Here is an 11096-nt window from a genome sequence, read left to right on the forward strand (position 1 = left end):
TGGGCCGGCCCGCCTGAGGGAGGAGCGCGGGAAGGGCCGGCCGTTGGAGCGGGCGCGTGGGCCGGCCCGCCTGAGGGAGGAGCGCGGGAAGGGCCGGCCGTTGGAGCGGGCGCGGCCGCCGCGGCGGGGGGCTGCCGCCTCCCCTCACGTCCCTGGGGTCTGTCGCCCACCGGCTGGCTGCGGTCCCGAGCCCAGGCCCCGTCCCTCGGGGGTTGAAATCGCACCGGGAGCCCACGGAGAGTCGTTGCGATTCCTAAAATGCGCTTCCAGTGGAGCTAGCCCGTCTCAGCTGGGGAGGGGAAGCCTGAGGGCTTGACCCGGGTGTGCGCTCTAACCTTCCCGATGAAAAACTCATGGGCCGTCAGTATTGCTAATGATTTCTGGGTTTGGGTGGGGGGGGGGTTGTAATTTTGTTGTGGTGTTCACGCAGTTAGGTGACCATTTCTGCGAACCAGCTACTTCCACAAGTAAATACTTCCTATGCTTTTCACACCAATGCTTATTTTGAATTTAAAACACGGTGTTCAAGTACAGGTTACACCAAAGATTTCCAAAACATTTTGCAAATATTTCTTAAGAAGCTCTTCAAGATAAATTATCATCATGACACTTGCTTTGCAGATAGGGGAGAGATGTCCCAAAAGATGAATAAATGACCAATACCATTTATGAAGATGGCCCTTTCTTCGCCCCAGAACTGTTCTATACCATTTCCATTCAATCAACTTTTAACTACTCTAAAATTAAACAGAAAAATTAGTATCTTGATCTAAATGCCCTGTAAAATACTAGTTTATTGCCACAGAATCACACTGGTGCACAGAGAAAGAATAATTCCAGAAGAAAATTGGACACCTTCCCAGGTTTATTTGCAATCCCTTTGTCTGTAATCCATTAGTTACATAATAGAGCGGAAAACCCCATGTGTGTCTGGAAACTGTAAATAGTTCAATTAAGGAAACTACGGGCACTAGCTTGTGCTTTCAGGAATGGAGCTATTTTAAGGATACAGGGTGTGTGGAGAACCTCTCGGTGTTAGGTATTAAGGGTATGGCAGGCCCCCCCAGCCTGACCTGCGGCTGCCCTGGGTAGAGCATGGTTTTAAATGGCAGAAGTGGAGCTGTCCTTAATGCAATTTTTAACCCCATCCACCTCTGAACAGTCTTGAAGGAACCCATTTGGATCTCGGGCCTTTAGATAGCTCCTTCTTAGTGTGAAAAGCCCTGATCTACTTCCTTCAGACCCAGTTCTCCAGGCAGCCGCAGGTCGTTCCTGTTGTCTAAGTAGATCTGAGTGAATTTCAGGCTGTGGAGTTACATGTTGTTTCAGAGTTAAGATTATCCTACTGACTCTTACAAAGCAAAACAGCACTTGTTCAGATTAAAAAGGGTCTCAAAGAAAATGTGTCTTAAAACCTACTTTCTGAGGAACTTGTCCATCTTCCACAGGGCATCCTAGCAGGTTCAAAGCTCTTCAGATCCCTCTTTAGCCACAGACTTCTGTCAGTTCTTTAGTCAAAGATGAATGATCCTCTCTGAGGCCAGGATTGATCTATGATTTCATATCTTCCGTGTGCCTGGTTGTCTTGAGCCTACCTGTACTATTCCAAAGAGGGAAAATTTCAAAAGACTTGTTACCTGCACTGTTTTCATTTTGGAGAGCTTGAAATAATAGCCCTCACTCTGCCCATGAGTTCATTCAAAAAGTATCCTTCAGGTTATTATTACAGCAAGTTATGCAAAAAAAAAAATCAAAAAAGGCAGGAGCCAGAAGTTATATATATTATCCATAAAGCTCATGCAACAGCTTCTGATTCCACAGTGTCTTAACCTCTGTCACAGTTTTCCAAAGGCAGGTATAGTTCTTCTGCAAGCAGGAAAGTAAAGTACACAGCATTTCACTGCTGTGTGCTGTCCCCATCCTCCCTTCTATGTCAGCTCAGCACATCTGATTTGTGAAGACAGTGGTGTATCTTTTTTCCTCCTCATCTGAAGTTTTTAATAATGCTGTTAGTACTGGAGGCACAAAAACTGAGATGTGTCCAGGCCCAGTTCCAAGGCAATTTGAATTCCCTATCGTCTCCATTTCCCTTCGCCATTATATGTACTGAGACCATCTTCTCAACAGCTAAGCACAAATGTGATTTAGCTGCTACGGGACATTTAGTAGCTTTCCATAATTAAATTGGAATGCAATGCGATACACAAAGGTTAAATCAGGAAGCTGCTTAACTTTTATATTTATCAGTAGATATTTGCCAGATTCTCATTAGTTCTGGCTCATGTTGCACATTGAAACAGATGTGACACAGTATCAATTTTAAAATCTTGATTAACTGTAAATTACTTCTTACACTGAAAGAGGCAATATAATAAATAAATAAATAAATTAGGTCATAGTAACAAGTTAGCATAGGTATTGATTTGGATCTAATTATTTAATTAAATAGTAAGATTGATAAAACACTCTTTAGCTTTCCAACAAAGAAAGTAGCAGATAATGCAACTGAATACCAGTTGAAGAGACTCACCAGATTATGTTACATCAAGATTTGGAAATTAGCTAATTATTTTGACAGTGAAACTAAACCTCAAAACCATCCCACACTTTGTCCTTTGATTTCAGCTCTGTCATGGTGGTAAAATCGTTTTCAGTTTAGCTAGAACACTGATTACTTTAATATGCAGAAGTTCAAAACTATTGACATGCAATTTGTGGCTGATGGCTGCAGAGATCATTTTCCATCACTTTAATGCCATCATCCCATTTTTGCTTCCAAACCCTGACTCGTCTTTCTCTGTTGCATTAGACAAGCACATCCTTATCTTTTCAATTCTTTCCATGTTTTATTTCATTTTACATAAAATGTCTTCTCAGGTATTCAAATGTTCCTCTATTCAAAGAAAAAATGTTGTTAGTCAACATTACTGACTTGTTACATTTTCAAAATGTCCTCCTAATCTTTCTCAATGTATATCCATTATATTTAGAAGTAGTTCCTCATAGGTTTATGCAAAGATTCCTCTATTCTCCTTCAGGGCTCTTAAGTTACCATATTTCCAAAAGAATTAAAAATTAGGCCCTTGATGTGCCTACCACATAGACCAATATTATCTAATTGCATTCCCCTGTTTAACTGTATCTGTCTGCCCCCTGCTTGGGATAGACCTCTTGCCGGGAAGGGACCTCTCTCTGTCCTGGAACATGACACAGAACAATCCTTATGTTTGTGATCAGGTCTCCAGGGCTCTCTGTAAAAACTAATAACAACACAGATAAACTATGAACACTTAGTATTTAAATGAGACAGAGTTTAGGGTTATTTATGCTTACAGTTCTTTCTTTCTGGTGCCTTTTTATAGCCATTGCTATGTATGCAAAAATTGCATAAAATGATTGATAAAATGATTGCAAAATACCAAGATCATAACAGAAGCCTGAAAAAGAGGAAAAGTCATTTTAACCAATAAAACATTTTGTTCTCTTCAGTTCCTGTCATCTTCTGTACTTTTTTGGACTGAAAGTTCAGTTAAAAAAAAGCCAGGTGGTTCCTAACAAACCCCTTCTTGTGAGTGGGGTTTTTAGGACTGCAGGGAAACTTGTCATCAGCTATGGTAGCCCATCTGCTGATATCATGCTTTCCTTCCCCAGCAGCGATCTGCCTTGGCACTCTGGAATCTCAGGCGCCCCTCAGAGAGTTTATTGTCCCTGGTGACAAAAGCTTTCAGTTTACTCTTTTGGTTTGTGATTACATTGAGCTTAGAGCCCCCTCTCTCCAAAATCTTTCAGAAAATTAAGTGTACAACACACTGTGGATTCTAACAACACAGTGTTGGCAAGTTATAGTTAGATACATGGAAGGCTACCGACAATGTGAACAACTCTTGCAGCTGTTGTGTTGTAACACAGTGTTGCACACGGCTTGCACTGAGGAGTGTTGGTACTCCAACACAGGCAGTATTAAAAAGGCACAAGACCTCATTGGAACAGGTATTTTTCATCAGTTTAATAAAGGCAGGATCTAACATTAAATCAAAATACCTAGCTGCCAGAAGTAAGCAGAAATACCAGTCACCCAACTACATCTCTTGGTAAAACAGAAAGAAGGTGATTGACCTATGTCACCATTAACCTAGATTGTTTTGCAAACAATACAATTTTGTCATTTTTATATTTAGGAAACAAAGAATAAATCAAACATCTTATTTTGGGAAGTCTTCCTCTTCACATAAATTGTTACTTAGCATCTTATCAGTATACAATCATTGGGGGGAAAACCGTAAGTGTTTCATACAATTACTATATTCTATTTATGCTAAAATAAGCTATTTTGTACTTATTTATGATATTTATTCCTCTTACCAGTTCTTCAGAATTTCTACAAATGGTTCTAGTGAGGAATAGATTCCAGAATATATCATCACTTTTTGACAATTGTCTTATTTCTGTAATAAATGGACATTTCTGTTCCGAATGCTGACCGTGCTATATGAGGAAACACTGATTTTAATTTCTGGCTTTGATCTAATGTGGGTTTTGAAGCTGTCTGTTTATTATCTTGCTTTCCACTCCAGAAGTTGTTAGCTGGGATGTGAGTCACAGCTGTGCAGCATGACAAAGGGAAGAAGGCTTCTTACCACTCCATCCGTCCTCAGGCAAACTGATCACAGAAGACTTGGTCCTTTTAGGTCCTAGCTCTGCTGAAGTCCATAAGCATGTCTGCAAGCCTGGAGCAAAAGAAACACTAAATCTTTCTAAGCAAATCAAGTGGCCAAGTCAAAGCTTGTAGCCTTCAGTCTTTATTCACATGAAAAACAATTGCACAGTGGGAGGCAGTAAAACTAGTAATACTGAATGGGCTTATGTAATGGTTAAACCTTTATCCTCTTTCTTAATAATTTAAGGCTCATTTCTGTGAAATGCTTGATATCAAGATAGGTAGAAGTTGAGGGGAACTTGCAGCTTACACATCTGTGTACTTCAGCAATGCCTCACCTCAGGGCATAATGTGATGCTTACAGTTATAAAAAGTCTTATTCCCATATTTCTGCTGAAGGAGTTACAGCAATAAAAAAATGAAGTGACACAGAGAAGTCTCAGGTCCTTGTTTATAAATATATAATGATGTCTCTATTCCAAAAAGCTTACAGCCATATACAGGGATTACTGTATATAGTCCCATTGCCTTCAACAACAGTTCTCACTGTAGTAAGCACTGTCTGTTACTGCTTGCTAAACCTGAGGGTAGACATAAGTGAATGCAAAGCCTTATGTGGTTTTTATAACTGAAATTCTTGACAGAAGAGATATTTATCAGAAGCTACCTAAAGAAAATACAGGACTTGTTTCTGTTGTGTATGTATGCCAGCTAAATCATCCATGCTAATATCACATGAATGTGATCCATTTATTTTACAATGCTTTATTATTAATGTAGAGATTTATATACATTTGATTTTTATGCTCCTTTAATCTGTTCTTTCTGATGCAGCAAATGCTGACATTTAAATGTTGTGGTTCCTTTTTTATTGCTGGCTTTGGTTCTTCTAGAGCAGACTGAGTACTATATTTGAACAGTGTACATATCACATGCTGGTAGAGGTTTTTTTCTTCAACACTCAGGAAACTAATCATGCCAAAAATGTCTGCCTGCAATATCTAGAAATTACAGACCATTCATTACTTGTGGATTATATTCCTTTCTAACATGAATTTTATGTCACAATATCTCCCCAACTTTAGTGAAGATACTCTGAATTTCCTTCACAGCAGTAGTGTCACTTTCCTAATTAAAACTGTGTGCTCTACTAGCTTGACAAAGACATGTACCTAAAGAGTTCGAACATCATTAAGTAAAACACTTCAGAATCTCAGGCAACTGTTAGGTGTCAATCTTTAAGTGATACCCACTATCCAAACAGCTTGAATAAGTACTACTATCCTGATGTAAAAGTGGGAAGGCAGAGAGGCTCAGTGAGTGACAGGCCATGAAGGCAGATACCACCCCAGGTGGAACTAGAGTCCAGGAAGGAATTTTGGATGCCTAGTGCTGTGTATTAAGATTTCTTTGTACCAGTTGCTATATCCCTAATAGTACATCATTAATCACCTGACTTTTACCACCAGCTCAAATTAGGATAAAATCAAGCCTTAAGCACAATTTTAAAAGACAATTCTTTTAGCTATTTTAACATGAAAAAGCATCTGGAAACCCTGTTTTTCTCCAGTAAGAGAAATCTCTCTTCAGTTGTTCTGGGTGGGTTCTTTCGCTTCTGATTTTAATACAAATATCTAAGAGACAAGAGTGCAATATGCTGAAAACCTTATTCCGCCCTCTGACACTTTGTGATACACCTTTGCTTCATGTAAAATTGGCTCTTGCACTTCAGCCCAAGCCCTAGTTTCAAGTGGCTGTGAATTATGATTACACCTTTTCGCCCCTAAAACAGTTTTTATGTTATCGGTAAGGACAGACTTTTACTTTTGACCTAGATATTGTAGCATGCTTTTTCCTGACGGCAGCTGAACAGAACTGGTGTCAGCAGGAAGTGTCATCTAAGAGTAAGAGAATACACCTATGAATCACTCTTGTGTTCTGTTTGTTTCACTGACGTGTTTCCCTGTATGTACAACGTGTATACTCGTACATCTCTACTTCTCTGTGCATTTGTTTGTGTCTTTATTAATGACCTAACATGTTAAAGAACACAGTAATAGTCTGGGATGAAAGATACTGTAAAAGTGCAAATAATTATTGTCTCTGTAATGCTGATAGTCTGTGTCATGGTGAGCAGAACTTTCCAGTATTGCATCAGCGTGATTACCCTGCCACTCCCCATCCACAAAGGAGAATAATCCTCCTTCAGTGCCAGCACATACGCAATACACACATTCAGACAGTATCCGAAACAATTTTAAATAATGATTTCCTCTCAATGTCTAAGAAAAAGACTTTCAACAACAATTGTAATGGATGAGAGAAGAGTGATAGATTGTAGAACAATATTAGGACTGATCTAAGCCTCAACTTTATGATTCATGATCTTACCAGAATTAGGGATTTACAATTGGTTATTGTTACTGCCATTCATTATTTTCTTTTTACATACTCCTCTGTGTAGTGCATTTTTAACTATTCTATATACAACTCAGCACCGCAGTCGTATCTATCAAACTGATAAATTTTCTTTTAAGTTGTTTGTTATTAACTTCTCACTCCTTTGCCCTGTCTTTCATTCTGTTCTCTAAGTTTCTTTTCTTTTGTCAAACTAATATTTCAATATGTTCCCTGTGTCGGTCTCTCCTTTCATTCTCAAGGAAAAAAACATACCTGCAAAGAGTGTTAAGCATTTGTAGGACCACATAAGTTATTTGTTTCTCTTTAAAAACAAATACACTACATACTAGTTAAATGAAAAAGATGCAAGAATAAAGTAAAATGTAGCTGAAATATAGTAAAGTTTAATAATAGAATAATTAACGTATCATGTATTCTAAGGAGCATACACACAAGTAACAATTTGTCTTCCAGGGCAAATAGAGGAAAGTTACCTTAAGAGAGATATCAACTAGGATTTAAAATGCAAAATTCTGAACAATTCCGAAAGACTTCTTTTTCTCATATATGAGGAAATAAAGATTTGCAAACTTCTGGGGGAAAAAAATTGTATAAATCTGTTACCATCATCATCTATCCAAACTGTAATATTGTTTTTAATGACTAACGGTAAATATTTATCTAGGTATTTTCTAATGTTGGCAATTACATACCCAATTGGGTATAAAATTGACAATTTAAAACATATTCAAAGCATACCCTGTGCTTTAACTTAAGTATTTTTTTGACAATGCAAAACAATTGATCCCAAAAGAATAGGATGGAGGAGCACTGAAAAGAAAATACATAAAAAGATATTGCTTGTCTCATGACAGGATCATAAAAGCAATTTGTGCTGATGTAAGTATTTTCTCTATTATAACCTTCATCCTTGTCTTTGCTATTTTGTAATAATACTGAAAATTTTGTTGTACCTCTTTTTCATGTAAAAAAACTCTAATCATCCATCTGTTTTACACTGGATAAAAAAGAACCAGTGGAGGAATAGGTAGGTGGTGGGAAAATCAGAAGCAGTTTTGCACGTCCCTTGAACCTTCCCATGTTCTGGGTCTCCCCAGGACCATGACACAAATTAGATAGTCTTCATGCCTGCTCTGTTTCTGTGCAGTATCTCAAAGGCCCCAAAAGCTGTTGTAGCAGGCAAGAACAGCAGGAGCACTGCCATACTGCCCACACCTCTCTTCTGCAGCTCCTGGCTGCTGGGCACAGAACAGTTGCCAGGTCATTGGCAACAGCGGAGTCTTGGCTTTAAGGATATTTGGCTTAAATGACAAGTCATTTCAGTTTCCATCTGTATGAGGGAACATGGACATACAAGTGTTGCAAAAATAGCCTGTCAGTTCACAGCAATAGTTATGTTTTCCTCACTGATGTGAAATATGTGAGAATTATCTTTGCTCAGCAAAAGAAAAACGAAGGCAGTAAATATCATGGAATGCTTTGTCCACTGATGAGGTTGCATTGCGTGGTATCAAAATAATTTAGAAATATTCTGAAATTAGTAGGAGATCAAATCACTAAAAAACCACCCATGATGGTATACTATATTGATTTCAGTGAATCATGATTTCATCATCACTTTGCAGAAGCAAAGTGGGCCCTTTCCCCATACTTTCTTTGAGGAATGGATGGCAACGCAAACAAAGGGAATAGTGGTCGTGTGCATCAGTCCAACCAGAAGCTTCTCTGCCAAGCAGAATTATGGCAAGAACTAATTATAGAAATTAAAAGACTCCTGGGATCATTAGACCGGCTCTGCTTGACGTTTACTTCAGTATTTCCTGAAAATAACTGGTTTGCTTGGGGAAAAAAGAAACCCCAGGCTCTGTGTAGCCTGACAGTCCCTGGGCTGTCCCATCTTGTGAAGACTGACTGTGCACTGACCTGGTCTAAAACTTGCCAGCAGAGTTAATTGATGTCTTAGCACATCAGGAAGAGGGAGGGCTGCGTGAGGATCCATCAGTGAAGGGAAATGTTCTGGCCTGGCACTGTGCTGGCACACCGAGTGAGAAGGTGTGGGGGGTTGACCCTGACTGAACGCCAGGTGCCCACCAAAGCCGTTCTATCACTCCCCCTCCTCAGCTGGACAGGGGAGAGAAAATATAACAAAGGGCTCGTGCGTCAAGATAAGGACAGGAGAGAGATCACTCACCAATTACCGTCACGGGCAAAACAGACTCAACTTGGGGAAAATTAACTCAATTTATTACCAATCAAACAGAGTAGGGTAATGAGAAATAAAACCAAATCTCAGAACACCTTCCCTCCACCCCTCCCTTCTTCCCGGGCACAACTTCACTCCCGGATTCTCTACCAACCCCCCCAGCGGCACAGGGGGACGGGGAATGGGGTTTACGGTCACTTCATCACACGTTATTTCTGCCGCTTCATCTTCCTCAGGGGCAGGACTCATCACACTCTTCCCCTGCTTCAGCGTGGGGTTGCACCCACAGGAGACAGTCCTCCATGAACTTCCCTAACGTGGATCCTTCCCACGGGCTGCAGTTCTTCACGAACTGCTCCAGCGTGGGTCCCTTCCATGGCATGCAGTCCTTCAGGAGCACGCTGCTCCAGCGTGGGTGCCCCGCGGAGTCACAAGTCCTGCCAGAAAACCTGCTCCAGCGCAGGCTTCCCACGGGGTCACAGCCTCCTTCGGGCATCCCCCTGCTCCGGCGTGGGGTCCTCCCCGGGCTGCAGGTGGAGATCTGCTCCACCGTGGACCTCCGTGGGCTGCAGGGGGACAGCCTGCCTCACCATGGTCTTCACCACAGGCCGCAGGGGAATCTGCTCCGGCGCCTGGAGAATCTCCTCCCCTCCTTCTGCACTGACCTGGGGGCCTGCAGGGCTGTTTCTCTCACATGTTCTCACTCCTCTCTCCGGCTGCCATTTCTGTGTCTGTCCCGCAATTTTTTTCCTTCTTAAAAATGTTATCACAGAGGTGTTACCACTATTGCCGATGGGCTCGGCCTTGGCCGGCAATGGGTCTGTCTTAGAGCCGGCTGGTATTGGCTCTGTCGAACACAGGGGAAGCTTCCAGCAGCTTCTTACAGAAGCCACCCCTGTAACCCCCCTCCGCTACCAAAACCTTGCCACACAAAGCCAATACAGAAGGACTGTCCCACAGCGGGTGGCTGTCTGGGGAAAACGGGTATCTGCCCACGGCAGCCCATCAGGAGCGTTGTGTTGTCCCTCATAACTTGAGCTACACCCACTCAGTACATCTGTAGGGCAAACGTAATTTCACGTGAACATGCTTCTTAAGACCCGAAGAATTAGATCAGTGCGTGATGTCCTGATAGCAGATGGGTGCTAGGATTGCGTTAGACTGCGTCGGGAGCGAAAGACAGGATCCAAAGTGGTGTGAGAAGACAGATTTTTGTTTGAGAAGGGTTTGTTGTGACAGGACAGGGTGGCTGCCAGGTCGATACGTCACCAGCGAGGCAGTGGACAGGGCTGGTGTGGGATGATGCCCCGACTCGCTCCCATGGCCGGAGGCTGGCTGCAGACGGCAGGGCGGCCTCTCGTGCGGCCTGCCTACCGCTGCCAGCCCTGATCGCAGCACGAGGCTGCTTGCTTGCCTCAGCAGTGCCAGCGCATGACATCGCATTTCAGTAAGGCTCTGTTTAGAGAAAAAAAACATGGGATCGCCCTGGGGGCCCCCCGGCTCCTGAAGCGGCGGGAGCCGGAGGGAGGCCCCCCCCCCGCCCCGTGCCCTGACTGGGTTAGTAGCACAAGCATGGCGGCCGCCCCGGCTCGGCGGCAAGCGGCACCGAGCGCTGCCGATGGCGCCCGAAGCCCTTCCCGGCGCGCCGGAGAAAGCCGATCGCTGCCGATGGCGGCCGAAGCCCGCTCGGTGCCGCGCGCCGCCTGGCCGAAGAGGCCCGAAGCGGCGGCGCCGAAGCGGCTCCCCGCCAGGGCGGGGTGTCGCCGAGCTGGGCCCGAAGGCGGGGCCGCGGGGGCCGAGCGCAGCCCGGCCGGA

Source organism: Aquila chrysaetos, chromosome 25, assembly GCF_900496995.4.
Source record: "Aquila chrysaetos chrysaetos chromosome 25, bAquChr1.4, whole genome shotgun sequence".
Lineage (NCBI taxonomy): Eukaryota > Metazoa > Chordata > Aves > Accipitriformes > Accipitridae > Aquila > Aquila chrysaetos.